Genomic DNA, 17,837 nt, shown 5'->3' with positions numbered 1-17,837 from the left:
TGAGAAAAAGCCATATATATACATACAAATTCAAAACACTCCATGCACGCAGGGGGGGGTATCATGTGTATGCAAGTGAAAAAAGATGCGTTTTCAGGCCTGTGCGGAAAGAGCCAGAGGAGGCAGAGTGACGAAGAGTGACAGGGAGAGAGTTCCAGACGAGAGGAGCAGAAACAGAAAAAGAGCGCTCACCAAAAGATTTAGTGTTGACTCTCGGAGTGGAAAGGATAGAGGTGTCTGCTGAGGAGCGGAGTGTCCTGCCCGGTGTGTATGTCTGAGTCATGTCTGTGAGGTATGCGGGTCCTGTCTGTGTGAGTGCACCATAGGATAGGCATGCGATTTTATATTTGATGCGTGACTCTATTGGAACCCAGTGCAGTGCTTGGAGATGAGGGGAAATGTGTTCGGACTTGCGGACTCTGAGGACCAGGCGTGCAGCATTGTTCTGCAATTTCTGTAACCTGTTTAGGAGGTACTGGGGGCAGCCATACAGCAGTGCATTACAATAGTCCAGTCTGGAAAGAATGAATGCAGAGACTAGAGTCAGAGCTGCTTCTTTAGAAAGGTAATGGCGTATCGAGCCAATACGGCGGAGTTCAAAGTTGACGGCGCGAGTGATGTTTTGTACCTGTGCGTTCATAGTTAGGTGGGAGTCTAGTGTGACACCCAAGTTCTTCACTGAAACCGAGAAGGGGACAACTGCATTGCCTATTGTGATGGACTCTGGGAGCTGGATGGAGGTAGACATGCGTGGAGAGGAGGCAGCCATGACTTCCGTTTTCTCATCATTTAATTTTAGCTTGTTAAATGTCATCCAGGATTTAACGTCCAGGATGCATTCTTGCACTGAGTGCATCAGAGTGTCGAAACTCTTGAGATCAGCAGACTTCTGAAGTTGCGTATCATCTGCATAAGAATGATGGAGAACTGAGTGTGAGGCCATGATGTCAGCGAGGGGTGTGGTGTATAACACAAACAATACCGGCCCTAGGACCGAACCCTGAGGCACGCCGTAGCGTAGCAGAGCAGGATCAGAGGTGCTATTGTTTATGGAGACAGTCTGGGTACGGTTGGACAAGTAGGAGGAGAACCAGAGAAGGACAGAATCACTAACGCCAAAAACGTGTTCTAAACGGCTGATGAGGAGACCATGATCAATGGTATCGAACGCTGCCGACAACTAACTATCTTATATCTCACCCGCAAGCCTCAATCAGAGCAGTTGTGAATAGCCATGTACATAATTATTATTTGAAATTTTCTTTTGTTTTGTTTTGCTTTTGCTTTCATGTTTTTCATCCTTGTCATCTTCATGTCATTTATGCGTAGGTGTATATGAGTGTGCATGAGTTGTTAATGCGAAAGAATGTGTATGAGTGCGCCTTGAGTCGCCTTGTGGTGAGATATGTGCGCGTTATAAATTCTCGGATTATTATAGTATTATTTATTAACATAGTTTTAACGAAATATCACTTTGGATACACGTGCCAACAAGTCTGTAAAAAGTCACTAAATGTATAATCCTGTCTGGATTGCATTACATCCAAATTGATCGGTTGCCTTGTGTCTCCCCATACTTTTAACATTGTTGGTCCACGGTGTGAAATAAGCAAGTTTACTCGCCGGCCTTTTGTCCAGTTTAGTACATGCCTGCCTGCATGCTTGTCTGTCTATCTGCCTGACCATTTTATGAAATATTTTTTGAATAGTTATGTTGTAGTCTGAATCCGTGCACGTCGTCTGTGTGTCATGTTGCATGCCTTTGTGTCATACTTTATATCTGCCCGTGTCCATTATATCTGCCCGTGTCCATTATATCTGCCCGTGTCCATTATTTTGCTCATGTATCTTATTATCTCTCTGATTCACGGCATTTTTCATCATCTGCTTTACACTTGATCTCCTTTGACATTACTGGACTCTGCATGCCGGCCGGGTTTGGAACCGAGCCGATGGACGCAATTTTGGCTGACATTTCTCATCCCCAGCAGCGCGGAGACAATGAAAGGGCTCCGGACTGTCCACAGCATTGGATTGCCACTGCGGGCCTTTCATTCATAAAGCTGCCCCGCTATTAGTGCCATTCACTGCCGCGTGACTCATTCATTCGCCTTTTTCTTCATTCATTCATTCGTTCCTTCGCTCATTCATTCATTCGCTCGGCAGTGGTGCGACCTCACTCATTCACTTCTTCTTTTTCAGTTTCATTGAAGCCATCAGCATAGTGTATTGATCACTGTGGCATGGCTGACCGAGACCCTTGCTCGGTTGCTATGATTCAGTCTCGGCGTGCTCATGGCCTCAACAATGGTTTGGTTTTTGAAACCTCCGATACTTGTATATTACTGGAACCCCCTTTCTGTTCATGTCATCTTGCATGCCTGGACACTTTCGATGCAATTGTGTTACTGTTGCCGTCGCTGATTTGTTGCTATTTGAATCTTGTCGGTTCCCTACATGGCAGGATTTAAAAAAAAAACCATTCAGATGGACATAATAAACAGTACATACAAAATTAATTCAAAACAAAAATTCGCGCTGTGCGCAGGAAGCAGCAAGACTGTAGAGTGTTGGTATGTGTCCAAGTGGAAGGATGCTCTTATCCTATGTAAAACCCTGGACAGATCTGTAAAGACTTACACACTGGTTTACAGGGGAAGGATAGTATCTTCAAGTTTTGTCAGCTACTGCAAACATTCAATAAGTAACTTACCAAAAATCCGCGTTTGTCCATGTTTACTGCCGGACAAAACTCGACAAGTACTGGCAACTAGAAACATACACGTTTTGTCCATTGTCACCGCAAGATAAATTTAACAAGTAACTATAAATGTTCGTTTCTTGTCCGACGTTACTAGAACAAAAAACGTGTTTTGTCTAAGGCCACTACCAGCAAAAATGTAACAAATTAGTTGTCTTGTCTACTGTCACTAACGGAACACATTGGCAAGTGACTTGAAAAAAATACACGTTTTCCCCATGAAAACAACGTGATAAAAAGAGACAAGCAACTAAATTTTAAAAAGATACGCGCTTTTTTCATGGCCAAGAAAGAACGAAACAAACTTGACAAGCAGCTAGAAAAATACGCTTTCTGTCCATGGTAACTACCGAAATAAAAAGGACAGGCATTTAGAAAAAATACGCGTTTTGTCAATGGTAACTACCGAAATAAAAAGGACAGGCATTAAGAAAAAATACGCGTTTTGTCAATGGTAACTACCGAAATAAAAAGGACAGGCATTAAGAAAAAATACGCGTTTTGTCTATGGTAACTACTTTAAGAAAGCAACTTGACAAGCTGAAAGAAAAATACGCGTTTTGTCTATGATAACTACTGAAAAAAGAACAAGCAGCTAGCAAAAAATACACGTTTTGTCCATGGCAACTACTCCCAAAAAAACTACGCGTTTTGTCCATGATAACTACTCCCCAAAAAACTACGCGTTTTGTCCATGGTTAGTTTTTCTCCCTAAACAGCAGCACCCTCAGATTCATGGTGTCTTGCCACGGTAGCTCCCAGCCTCGTTTTCTGGAAGTAGTGATTGGATGGCGACCTGTCGCGAGCATATCGACCCGCAAGCGCCGAGCAAATGAACTGCTGGCACCATGCCAGTGACCACTCACAGAACTCTTACACCCGGGTTTTACATTATTACAACCCTCGGTTTAAAGACACCCAGGTGTTGCCTTACAACCCTTGGTTTAAAGACACCCAGGTTTTGCCTAACAACCCTTGGTTTAAAGACACCCAGGTTTTGCCTAACAACCCTTGGTTTAAAGACACCCGGGTTTTGCCTAACAACCCTTGGTTTAAAGACACCCAGGTTTTGCCAACCCTTGTAGGTATTGGTTTAAAGACACCCGGGTTTTGCCTTACAACCCTTGTAGGTATTGGTTTAAAGACACCCGGGTTTTGCCTTGCAACCTTTGTAGGTATTGGTTTAAAGACACCCGGGTTTTGCCTTAATTGCAACCCTTGTAGGTATTTGCTTAAAGACACCCGGGTTTTGCCTTAATTACAACCCTTGTAGGAATTGGTTTAAAGACACCCGGGTTTTGCCTTAATTGCAGCCCTTGTAGGTATTGGGTTTAAAGACACCCGGATTTTGCCTTAATTGCAACCCTTGTAGGTATTTTTTTTAAAGACACCCGGCTTTTGCCTTACAAACTTTGTAGGTATTGGTTTAAAGACACCCGGGTTTCGCCCTAATTGCAACCCTTGTAGGTATTGGTTTAAAGACACCCGGATTTTGCCTTACAAACCTTGTAGGTATTGGTTTAAAGACACCCGGCTTTTGCCTTACAAACCTTGTAGGTATTGGTTTAAAGACACCCGGCTTTTGCCTTACAAACTTTGTAGGTATTGATTTAAAGACACCCGGCTTTTGCCTAAATTGCAACCCTTGTAGGTATTGGTTTAAAGACACCCGGGTTTTGCCTTAATTGCAACCCTTGTAGGTATTTGCTTAAAGACACCCGGGTTTTGCCTTAATTACAACCCTTGTAGGTATTGGTTTAAAGACACCCGGGTTTTGCCTTAATTGCAGCCCTTGTAGGTATTTGCTTAAAGACACCCGGGTTTTGCCTTAATTACAACCCTTGTAGGTATTTTTTTAAAGACACCCGGCTTTTGCCTTACAAACTTTGTAGGTATTGGTTTAAAGACACCCGGGTTTTGCCCTAATTGCAACCCTTGTAGGTATTGGTTTAAAGACACCCGGATTTTGCCTTACAAACCTTGTAGGTATTGGTGTTAAAGACACCCGGCTTTTGCCTTACAAACTTTGTACGTATTGGTTTAAAGACACCCGGCTTTTGCCTTACAAACCTTGTAGGTATTGGTTTAAAGACACCCGGGTTTTGCCTTAATTGCAACCCTTGTAGGTATTGGTTTAAAGACACCCGGCTTTTGCCTTACAAACCTTGTAGGTATTGGTTTAAAGACACCCGGATTTTCCCTTACAAACCTTGTAGGTATTGGTTTAAAGACACCCGGATTTTGCATTGCAATCCTTGTAGGTATGGGGTTTAAAGACACCCGGCTTTTGCCTTACAAACCTTGTAGGTATTGGGGTTAAAGACACCCGGCTTTTGCCTTACAAACCTTGTAGGTATTGGGTTTAAAGACACCCGGCTTTTGCCTTACAAACCTTGTAGGTATTTTTTTAAAGACACCCGGCTTTTGCCCTAATTGCAACCCTTGTAGGTATTGGTTTAAAGACACCCGGCTTTTGCCTTGCAACCCTTGTAGGTATTGGTTTAAAGACACCCGGAATTTGCCTTACAAACTTTGTAGGTATTGGTTTAAAGACACCCGGAATTTGCCTTGCAACCTTTGTAGGTATTGGGTTTAAAGACACCCGGGGTTTTGCCTAACATCCATTGTAGGTATTAGGTTTAAAGACACCCGGGTTTTGCCTAACAACCATGGTATGTATTAGGTTTAAAGACACCCGGGTTTTGCCTAACAACCATGGTAGGTATTAGGTTTAAACACACCCGGGTTTTGCATTACAACCCTTGTAGTTATAGGTTTAAAGACACCCTCCTGCCAATATGTATAGGTTCTCATGATATTTACAAGGATTTATGCCTAAAGATTACACGAAAACGGAAATATACAGACACCAACCTTTATAACACGTATGCAATGTTTTACTGATAGCCGCATTGCACTTTTGGCTCACACATCTTTGCTCCAGTAACTCATAACTCATAACTCATAACATTTTATTGATCCAACAAGGGAAATTAATTTAGTCATCAGCACATATAGGTCATTAATTAATAACTATAAAAGAATAAAAGAAGAAAATTCATAAAACCCATGATATAAAAATACCCTTTTTTCTTGCACACCTGACACACCGACACACCAATACACATGCATACATGCCTACATACATACCTACATACATACCTACATACATACCTACATACATACATACATACATACATACATACATTCCATGTTAAAGTGTAGACGGATAGTATCTTCAAATATCAATGTTTTGTTTGGTAAAGTACGCGTAATAGGTTGCAACCTATTACGCGTACTTTACCAAACAAAACACACAAAAAGTCAAAAGATCGAGAGGGGTAGAAGGCGAATTGGGGGTTCTGGAACAGTACCTCTGCAATCTCGTAAGAAAACTAACTTGGAGGGAAATAGGAGGGGGGGGGGTGGCTACGGAGACAAAGAGAGGACAGTCATTTAAAAAGAAACTGATATATGCAAAAACAGCGTTGTGTACAGCAGAGATAAGACGCTAAAGAATCCGTGGTCGGTATGGCGTATCACGCTCTCTCCCCCCCCCCCCCCTCTCTCTCTCTCTCTCTCTCTCACTTCTCTGTCTCTCCCACATCTGACACATGTGCGTCTGTCTTTATGTGTTGTATAAAGGACAGGTTGGAAGAATAGGCTTTGCCTAAAACCTTTATCCTTTTGTAATAAAGTTCTGAGTCGAGTCTGAGTCTGAGTCTCTCTCTCTCTCTCTCTCCCACCTCTCTATTTTTCCTTTCTCTGTCTCTGTCGCTCTCCCCCCCTCCCCCCTGTCTCTCTCTCTGTCTGTCTCTCTCTGTCTGTCTGTCTGTCTGTCTCTCTCTCTCTGTCTCTCTCTCTCTCTGTCTCTCTCTCTCTCTCTCTCTCCCACCTCTCTATTTTTCCTTTTCTCTGTCTCTGTCGCTCTCTCCCCCCCCCCCTCTCTCTCTCTGTCTCTCTTTGTCTGCCAGGCTGTCTGTCTGTCTGTCTGTCTGTCTGTCTCTGTCTCTGTCTCTCTCTCTCTCTCTCTCTCTCTCTCTCTCTTTCAGTTCTTGTCTAGGCTCTTCTCCGGGACCTTTCCTCCAAGAATGTTCCCTTTCGAAAGTTGTCATTGGAAACGCATTTCTTACTTGAACGTCTATTTTAAAGACTTGTTCATCGATTCATCTATCCATCCATCCATTCCAGTTTAGTTTCAATTTTATCCTTGGACATGTCTGTTATCTCTAGCTCCATTATTCTCTCGCAACAGTCATTCACACACATACGAAAACTCATGGACAGACAAAGACACAGACAGGCAAACACACGAAAAGGACTCGATTTATCGTCTTTTCGCACAGTAGTACGTGTCTGTATCGAACTCTTGTATTCTGTCACAACTAGTTCTTCCCATTCATATTAAGAATCAAATAGAGACAAAGGAACATACAGACAGACCGAAAGACATACAGAGGGAAGGAAACACAGAAGCAGCACAGACAGACACGGGCACTGAATCACAAAAACAGTCAGACAGAATCAGGTGGCTACCATGAGAAACGCAACACACAGATCCCGGAGAGAAAAAACCCGCACTAATAGATCTGCAGATATGGACACAGACTGTCTAACCATCAAAGAACAGACGTACAGACACAGGAAAAGCAGCACAAACACTCAAACAGACACAGACAAAGACAATAAGAGAGACAGAAAAATATGTAACTACACTACAGTACCATGGGCATGGACGTCTTTAACGCCTCTTTGCGCTCGTCGTTGGCCCTCACGCCAGCAGTTAAAGCGGTTAAAATCGCACAGTACTAGCTCTTACCGAGCGCGGGCGTCAAACCCAAGTTTCGTTGGTGTGGGGGTGTCAGCTCTAGACCTCATGATCAATAAAACCAGCGGTTCTCCTTTGACACGCTACCATGCTCTCATACCCTTACACTGTTATCATTTCTTCTGATGTTTTTGGCCTTTCTGGGACCATATAGGAACTCCCTTCTTACACACACACCCTTGCCCCTGCCCCCCCCCCCCCCCCCCCCAGCTCTCCCCATTTTGCAAACATGTTTTCTTTATTAAATATTAAATAAAAATTTTTTTTATGGTTGTTGCATGTTACTTAAGGTTGCTTTTCATTATTGCTGTCTTCTTTCTTCTTTCTTCCTTTTGCTTTTTACATTTAGTCAAGTTTTGACTAAATGTTTTAACGTAGAGGGGGGAATCGAGACGAGGGTCGTGGTGTATGTGTGTGTGTGTGTCTGTCTGTCTGTGCGTGTGTGTGTGTAGAGCGATTCAGACTAAACTATTGGACCAATCTTTATGAAATTTTACATGAGAGTTCCTGGGTATGATATCCCCGGATGTTTTTTTCTTTTTTTCGATAAATATCTTTGTTGACGTCATATCCGGCTTTTTGTAAAAGTTGAGGCGGCACTGTCACACCCTCATTTTTCAATCAAATTGATTGAAATTTTGGACAAGCAATCTTCGACGAAGGCCGGACTTCGGTATTGCATTTCAGCTTGGTGGCTTAAAAATTAATTAATGACTTTGGTCATTAAAAATCTGAAAATTGTAAACAAAATTTTTTTTTCTAAAACGATCCAAATTTACGTTCATCTTATTCTTCATCATTTCCTGATTCCAAAAACATATAAATATGTTATATTTGGATTAAAAACAAGGTCTGAAAATTAAAAATATAAAAATGATGATCAAAATTAAATTTTTGGAAATCAATTTAAAAACACTTTCATCTTATTGCTTGTCGGTTCCTGATTCCAAAAACATATATATATGATATGTTTGGATTAAAAACCCGCTCAGAAAGTTAAAACGAAGAGAGGTACAGAAAAGCGTGCTATACTTCTCAGCGCAACTACTACCCCGCTATTCTTGTCAATTTCACTGCCTTTGCCACGAGCGGTTGACTGACGATGCTACGAGTATAGTACGGTCTTGCTGAAAAATTGCATTGCGTTCAGTTTCATTCTCTGAGTTCGACAGCTTGACTAAAATGTTGTATTTTCGCCTTACGCGACTTGTTATTACATTTAGTCAAGTTTTGACTAAATGTTTTACCATAGAGGGGGAATCGAGACGAGGGTCGTGGTGTATGTATGTGTGTGTGTGTGTGTGTGTGTGTGTGTGTGTGTGTGTGTGTGTGTGTGTGTGTGTGTGTGTGTGTGTGTGTGTGTCATACAATGAGTCCACGTCAACACAAAGTCACACACAAACTGGACAGTGTGACGTGTTCTAATAGGAAATGTAACCATTTAAAAAAAAAAGTGCATGTAGGCTTCAACGAATCACACGGGTCGACACTGTGACACTGAATCAGCAGGTAACGTGTCAACAATTTGAAGTTGCTAATGCACATTGCTGTCTGATGGCAGTCGAGACAGTTCATGCAATTTAACAAACGAAAACAATAATTAAAAGAACGAATGAATAAACAATCCACCCCCCTCTCCCTGAAACAAACCTCAAACAAACAACACCATTATAAAAACCTCCACCACCACCACCACAACTACAACAACAATAACAAAGGCAGCAGCAGAACAACAACAACAACAACAGCACCAACTACAACCAACTAACAATACGAAAACACAAACTTACCAATAAACAAAGACAAAAACAACAGCAACGACAACAATATCAAGATTGCATCGGTTCATTTATGTGATGTCCTTGAGTGAACTACATGTACTAGTTGGTTTTTGCCACAAGTGAAATGAAAAACACGAGCTCGTAAACACCAATGGTTACCATGACAGCATGATAACCTTGAATGGCCTGATGAATGCGATGTCTTGCTGGTGAAAACGTCATCAGTCGGATCGGCCATGTCGTCTGAACTGAAAGACGGATCAGACGCCTTAGATGACAGCAAAGCTCTTAATCATAGTGAATGATAACGACATTAACTACAGACGTCAAATTAATAAGTCGGTGAAGTTGGTTTGTAAGCTGGTTGGTGCATGTAATGTGAGTAGTACATGACCATGTGTGTCTCTTTTCTGTGTTATTATTGTAGGGCCGTTAGAACTATACTAGGATTTTCGCCATTTAAGTACCCTTTGTGTACTGTTTTGTATTGGTTGGTAACTATCTTGGCAAGCACGATGCTTTTGTGCGTATTCACATTGGTTGAAACAAGGTTGACGGAATTAAAGATTAATGATTGACCATCAAGAACTTCGCGAGAGCTGGGTGGGGAGATCGAGGGAGGGAGAGGAGAAGACAGGACTGCGACTGACAGAAACTCGATTCTCTGCTGTTCTCAATGTGGTAGTCCAGGGCTACCCATACTGACAGAAACTCGATTCTCTGCTGTTCTCAATGTGGTAGTCCAGGGCTACCCATACTGTCAGAAACTCGATTCTCTGCTGTTCTCAATGTGGTAGTCCAGGGCTACCCATACTGACAGAAACTCGATTCTCTGCTGTTCTCAATGTGGTAGTCCAGGGCTACCCATACTGACAGAAACTCGATTCTCTGCTGTTCTCAATGTGGTAGTCCAGGGCTACCCATACTGACAGAAACTCGATTCTCTGCTGTTCTCAATGTGGTAGTCCAGGGCTACCCATACTGACAGAAACTCGATTCTCTGCTGTTCTCAATGTGGTAGTCCAGGGCTACCCATACTGACAGAAACTCGATTCTCTGCTGTTCTCAATGTGGTAGTCCAGGGCTACCCATACTGACAGAAACTCGATTCTCTGCTGTTCTCAATGTGGTAGTCCAGGGCTACCCATACTGACAGAAACTCGATTCTCTGCTGTTCTCAATGTGGTAGTCCAGGGCTACCCATACTGACAGAAACTCGATTCTCTGCTGTTCTCAATGTGGTAGTCCAGGGCTACCCATACTGACAGAAACTCGATTCTCTGCTGTTCTCAATGTGGTAGTCCAGGGCTACCCATACTGACAGAAACTCGATTCTCTGCTGTTCTCAATGTGGTAGTCCAGGGCTACCCATACTGACAGAAACTCGATTCTCTGCTGTTCTCAATGTGGTAGTCCCAGGGCTACCCAAACTGTGCGTCCCTGCGTCCTTTTCGCACCAGAAGCCAAAAACACGTACTATACATTTTCGGAGGGGGTTCCGTGACGCACTAGATTTGCGTGATCATGCGTACGGTCGGAAGGGATTTAATCGTCTGCTAGTTTCCATACAGAATAAACAGGAATGTACATTTGACTGGATTTCGAAGACAAGAGTATTTTCCGCCGGATCTGTACGGACGCAACTTTCCAGAATAAATTTAACCGATATGTGAACGTCTCGAAGAGTTGACAAAAGTCCGTTTTGGGACCCTCAAAGGTTCCACCTGAGGGGGTCCTTGGACCCTCTAACATTAATAATTGGGGGACGCGGGACCCTTCGATAGAGCGTCTGCTGGTCATCTTGGAAGAGAACCACATGTATCATCACCATATTGAAATCTAAACAACAAAATGACTAACAAAGTTTTAAAAAAAATAAAAAAATAAAAAAATAAAAATTCTGTTCTCACCAATACAAGGACAGCACAATACAATACCAAAGTTTCGCTTATGAATGAAAGCTTCTTGAAGACAAACACAAAGGGAAACAAAAAGCAAAAAGCAAAAGCAGCGAGGAACTAAAAAGGTACGAAAAGAAGATCACCGCACTGAGTTCTTTGTGCAGGACCACGTGGACACCCCGCACAGGGCTCAACCGACCGGACCTGTAACGAACTCAGTTTACTCACCGGCCTTGTTGATCTCGCATAAAGTCCACACTGACTATGCCCCCTCCCTTCACAAGTACTAACGATTGACCTGCTGTACTTTGTAATTACAATCATGGGTTCTAATTCGTTCACACTAAAAATGATATTTTAACTGTAAAAAATACTTCATCACAAAATCCTTCACTTTCGACATTCAATGGACGTAACCACTCGGCGCACGTTTACAAAATAATTGTATTTGGGGTACAAGATATCGAATTTCACCACGAATTTCCTTCACTTGCAAGCACTCTCCCTCAAACAAGTGTTGACCTTAACGGGGTCAAGAACGCCGCGGCGTGGTGACACGGGGGTGAGACATGGATACCGTCTTCGGGTCTGGACAAACAGTTGACCCGTGTCCAACCCAATTGACAAATGGCATACAACAATGTCTATCATATGGCTTTATAAACAAAGATCTCGTTTTAATGCAAAAAAATATCAAATTATTTGGAATAACATTTATTTATGTCATATGAACAATCTGCAACCAATGAGTTTTTTATAACGCGGTCAGTGACCAATATTTCGGTGTCTGAGCAAAGGGCAGAAGCTGGGAACTACCAATGTTTAGAGACTAAATGCACCTGTCAATCCGACCTCAGCATTGCTCATTTGATTTTGGAGTGTGATTTGAACTAATGCTACTTTCAACCCCTGACTCGGTTTATAAACTCGAACAGAACTACCCTGCAAAATACCCCAAATGAAAAATTAAGATATATTTTCGTTCTTTTATCGTCCCCTCTCTGTCGGTGTCTACTCTCTCTCTCTCTCTGTCTCTCTGTCTCTGTCTCAGTCTGTCTCTGTCTCTGTCTCTGTGTCTCTGTCTCTGTCTCTCTCTTCGTCTATCTCTCTGTCTCTCTCTCTGTCTCTCTCTCTCTCTCTCTTTTTACATTTCGTCAAGTTTTGACTAAATGTTTTAACATAGAGGGGGAATCGAGACGAGGGTCGTGGTGTATGTGTGTGTGTCTGTCTGTCTGTCTGTGCGTGTGTGTGTGTAGAGCGATTCAGACCAAACTACTGGACCGATCTTTATGAATTTTGACATGAGAGTTCCTGGGAATGATATCCCCGGTCTTTTTTTTCAATTTTTCGATAAATACTTTTGATGACGTCATATCCGGCTTTTTGTAAAAGTTGAGGCGGCACTGTCACACCCTCATTTTTCAATCAAATTGATTGACATTTTTGTAAAGCAATCTTCGACAAAGGCCGGACATTGGTATTGCATTTCAGCTTGGTGGCTTAAAAATTAATTAATGACTTTGGTCATTAAAAATCTGAAAATTGTAATAATTTTTGTTTTTTATATAAAACGATCCATATTTACGTTCTTCTTATTATACATCATTTCCTGATTCCAAAAACATATAAATATGTTATATTTGGATTAAAGACAAGCTCTGAAAATTAAAAATATAAAAATTATGATCAAAATTAAATTTCCGAAATCGATTTAAAAACAATTTCATCTTATTCCTTGTCGGTTCCTGATTCCAAAAACATATAGATATGATATGTTTGGATTAAAAACACGCTCAGAAAGTTAAAACGAAGAGAGGTACAGAAAAGCGTGCTATGCAGCACAGCGAAACCACTACCGCGCTGAACAGGCTCGTCAGTTTCACTCCGTTTTGCACAAGCGGCGGACTACGGTCATTGTGAAAAAGTGCAGTGCGTTCAGTTTCATTCTGTGAGTTCCACAGCTTGACTAAATGTAGTAATTTCGCCTTACGCGACTTGTTTTTCTCTCTCTATATCTCTCTCCTCTGTCTCTCTCTCTCTCTCTCTCTCTCTCTCTCTCTCTCTCTCTCTCTCTCTCTCTCTCTCTCTCTCTCTCTCTCTCTCTCTCTCTCTCGGCAACGAAAAACACTTTATCAAGGCTTTTCAACAACGCCTAAAAGACTGCTTTACCCAGAACTGGCATAGTAAGCTAGAAGACAGTGAGAGGTATGACACATACAAATTGTTTAAACCTGACTTTGGAAGAGAAAGGTACCTTGACCAAATAGACAATCCATATATTCAAAAAGTGTTCACAAAATTCAGACTTGGGGTTTCACCCTTGATGTGCAACAAACAGAGATACTCTGCAAACGGTTCACATGTTTGCCCACTTTGCAGATACCCTCACGAAAACGAGCACCACTTTCTTTTTAAGTGCCCAGTATATCAATCAATCAATCAATATGAAGCTTATATAGCGCGTATTCCGTGGGTACAGTTCTAAGCGCTTGTCGAAGAGTTGTCAACACAGGACTAACAAAGAAACTAACATCTTCAGACGGACACGAACCCTATCACACACTAGCAAACCCTGGTAAACATACAACAAACAACTGTTTAACAACAATGTACACATCAATAGCTAGGTCCAAACAAAATAATATTAAGCACAAAGAAAACACCTCTCACAGAGCACAGCACAAGAATGTCTGTTGGGGCACAACCCATCACGTCGAGCATGAAGTCGCAGCCAGCTACGGGAAGAACTGAGTCTTCAACCTACTCTTGAACGCGTCAAGAGAGGGGCTCTGGCGAAGCTCAAGCGGCAGGGAGTTCCAGACGGAGGGGCCCGCGGAGGGAAATGCACGCTGACCAGCAGATGCGAGTTTCGAGCGAGGGATGTGGAGGCGGAGAGGGTCAGCAGCAGAACGAAGGGGACGGTCAGAGGGCTGGGTGTACAGGTCCAGGGAGGATTGAAGGTACTCGGGAGCAGAGTCGTTGAGACACTTGTAGACCAGAGTGGACAGTTTGTAGGAGATTCGGGTGTTGACAGGAAGCCAGTGCAAGGAGCGAAGTAGGGGGGTGATGTGGTCTCGCTTCGTCTTCCTCAACGTCAGCCTGGCAGCGGCGTTCTGGACTCGTTGTAGGCCATGAATGGATGAGGCGGGGAGGCCAGCCAGAAGGGAGTTGCAGTAGTCCAGACGACTGAAGATGAGGGAGACAACCAGCTTGACACAGGCGTCGTGGGTGAGGTAGCGACGGATGGAGGCGATGCGTCGTAGGTGGAAAAAGCAGGTCTTGATGATGAAGGAGATGTGTGTCTGCATGGAGAGAGTGGAGTCGAGAAAGACGCCAAGGCTCTTGACAGCAGGGGAGAATGGAACAGTCGCGTCATCCAGCGGGAGGTCGGTCACAGTGAGGGAAGCAATCTTCTGTCGTGTTCCAACGAGAAGGGCCTCCGTCTTCTCACTGTTCAGCTTCAACTTGTTCTCAGTCATCCAGTTCTTGATGGTGCACTGCTATATACTCTGATATAAGAGAAACTTACTTGGGAAATGTCTTTGAAATTGGTCAACTCGAAAACTCGTCAATGCAGATACTACTAACACAAAACAAAAGTAGGTTGTGGGCACTCTCCCGGTATACATTTTATGCATTCAGGTATCGACTACAACTGCTAGGCTAAAATGAATGTGTGTAAATGATTTCCGATCGATATGTTTCAACCCTTAGCACTGTATATGCACTTGTTATATTTAGTCAAGTTTTGATTCTTACTTGTCTCTGAGAGAGTATACATTGAAATGGAAACTCTACTCCCCCCTTGTACAAACACAACAGTGTGGTTTACAATAAAAATTCTGAGTTCTGAGTTCTCTAAGTAAGGTTTGAAACAGTGTTGCGTGACTGAAGGTCGCGGACTTGAATCCTGCCCGGGACGGACCAACTGTTTGAGCAGACCCAGTGACGGTATCCATATTCACACGGATAATCATAACGATGGACTTAACTATAGAAGCTTAACATAACAGAGAGTCAAATTAAGACAAAATGAACAATGAGCATTTGCTGCAAATTTTTTGTCAAGTCCATTACATACTTGCAAATTATGACTGTAATTAGGCGTGGGTGTGAAACAGGCCTGGTCTGTCAGAAGCTTAATTATTGTGCCAGTACCTTAATTATTGTGTCAGTAGCTTAATTGCATTCATTAGCTTAATTACTGGCTATCGCGGTCAGTTACCCCTGTTACTCGCGTTTTGTTAAAGATACGGTGTTTGTTGATTTTTCTCTGCAGACTTCACACCTCACTTGTTTATTTGTTTAGCACTGGAACGGCAGTTGTACACTGATGACGGATAACCGATCTTGCTTGAAAAATAATTTAGCAAACAAACGAACAATTAAAGAAAGAACTTGAAGAAAGGACGATGGCCCGTCTGCTAATCTCATGCTGTGTAAGTAATGTTAACGAGGTGCATGTGTAATGTCAACTGACTTACGAAATCAAATTAGTTTTAGACCTCAGAGTTTCTGAACTGAACCTTATTGAAGTTAATTGTGAAGTACGTTGAACAGCTAGAGCAAAACTCGGCTGTTTGAACAAAAACAGAGTAACAACTAGTACTATGATGGAGAAACGTATTGATCACGGAGATTACCCGCACTACGCCTAACATCTAATTGCGCCGCACAGACGAAACTGCGGCATTTTCAGTTTCTCAACTGACAAGGGATTTTTGCACACAAAACAGGCAATTATGTATGTGACCGAAGGCTGCTGAGTACAAGAATCGTAACGTGACAACCAGAATTGCGAACTAAAGTTCACGCGTTTTCATAATTGGATGTCATAATTGTTTTCATCCTATTACAGGTCTAATCAGCGACCCATGCGAGCCACGCTCACTGACGTGCAAAATTCATAATTACTACTATGTATAATGAATAGCAGTGCACGTACAGACTGACCTCAGTAGACAGTCACCATTAATTTTTAAGCCACCAAGCTGAAATGCAATACCGAAGTCCGGCCTTCGTCGAAGATTGCTTGGCCAAAATTTCAATCAATTTGATTGAAAAATGAGGGTGTGACAGTGCCGCCTCAACTTTTACAAAAAGCCGGATATGACGTCATCAAATTTTTTTTCTCGAAATACCCAGGAACTTTCATGTAAAATTTCATAAAGATCGGTCCAGTAGTTTAGTCTGAATCGCTCTACACACACACCCACGCACACACACACAGACACACATACACCACGACCCTCGTCTCGATTCCCCCTCTATGTTCAAACATTTAGTCAAAACTTGACTAATGTAACAAGTCGCGTAAGGCGAAAATACAACATTTAGTCAAGCTGTCGAACTCAGAGAATGAAACTGAACGCAATGCAATTTTTCAGCAAGACCGTATACTCGTAGCATCGTCAGTCCACCGCTCGTTTTCATTTCATTTTTCATTTCATTTCATTTTCATTACTTTATTGTCCCATCGCTGGGAAATTCGGGTCGCTTCCTCCCAGTGGAAAGCTAGCAGCAACGGAGTCGCGCTACCCAGGTGTCTGCGTGTTTAAGTGTATTCAGCCACCTGCACTTATGGCAGAATGACCAAGGTCTTTTACGTGCCATTGTGATGACACGGGGGTGGGACATGGCTTCCGTCTCTGGGTCTGCACATAAAGTTGACCCGTGTCCGTCCCGGCCCGAATTCGAACCTGCGACCTTCCGATCACAAGTCCAGTGCTCTACCAACTGAGCTACCGGGTCCCCGTGGCAAAGGCAGTGAAATTGACAAGAAGAGCGGGGTAGTAGTTGCGCTGAGAAGGATAGCACGCTTTTCTGTACCTCTCTTCGTTTTAACTTTCTGAGCGTGTTTTTAATTCAAACATATCATATCTATATGTTTTTTGGAATCAGGAACCGACAAGGAATAAGATGAAAGTGTTTTTAAATTGATTTAGAAAATTTAATTTTGATCATAATTTTTATATTTTTAATTTTCAGAGCTTGTTTTTAATCCAAATATAACATATTTATATGTTTTTGGAATCAGAAAATGATGAAGAATAAGATGAACGTAAATTTGGATCGTTTCATAAAAAAAGTATTTTTTTTACAATTTTCAGATTTTTAATGACCAAAGTCATTAATTAATTTTTAAGCCACCAAGCTGAAATGCAATACCGAAGTCCGGCCTTCGTCGAAGATTGCTTGGCCAAAATGTCAATCAATTTGATTGAAAAATGAGGGTGTGGCAGTGCCGCCTCAACTTTTACAAAAAGCCGGATATGACGTCATCAAAGGTATTTATCAAAAAAAAAGGAAAAAACGTCCGAGGATATCATTCACAGAAACTCTCATGTAAAATTTCATAAAGATCGGTCCAGTAGTTTGGGCTGAATCGCTCTACACACACACACGCACAGACACACACACACACACACAGACACACACACACACACACACACATACACCACGACCCTCGTCTCGATTCCCCCTCTATGTTAAAACATTTAGTCAAAACTTGACTAAATGTAAAAAGGGGGGAAAAGGCAAGCGGCGCACCCCGTGCTGTGTGTGTG

This window comes from Littorina saxatilis, linkage group LG17 (assembly GCF_037325665.1).
Source record: "Littorina saxatilis isolate snail1 linkage group LG17, US_GU_Lsax_2.0, whole genome shotgun sequence".
In the NCBI taxonomy this organism is placed as follows: Eukaryota; Metazoa; Mollusca; class Gastropoda; order Littorinimorpha; family Littorinidae; genus Littorina; species Littorina saxatilis.
This window is presented reverse-complemented; position numbering follows the sequence as displayed.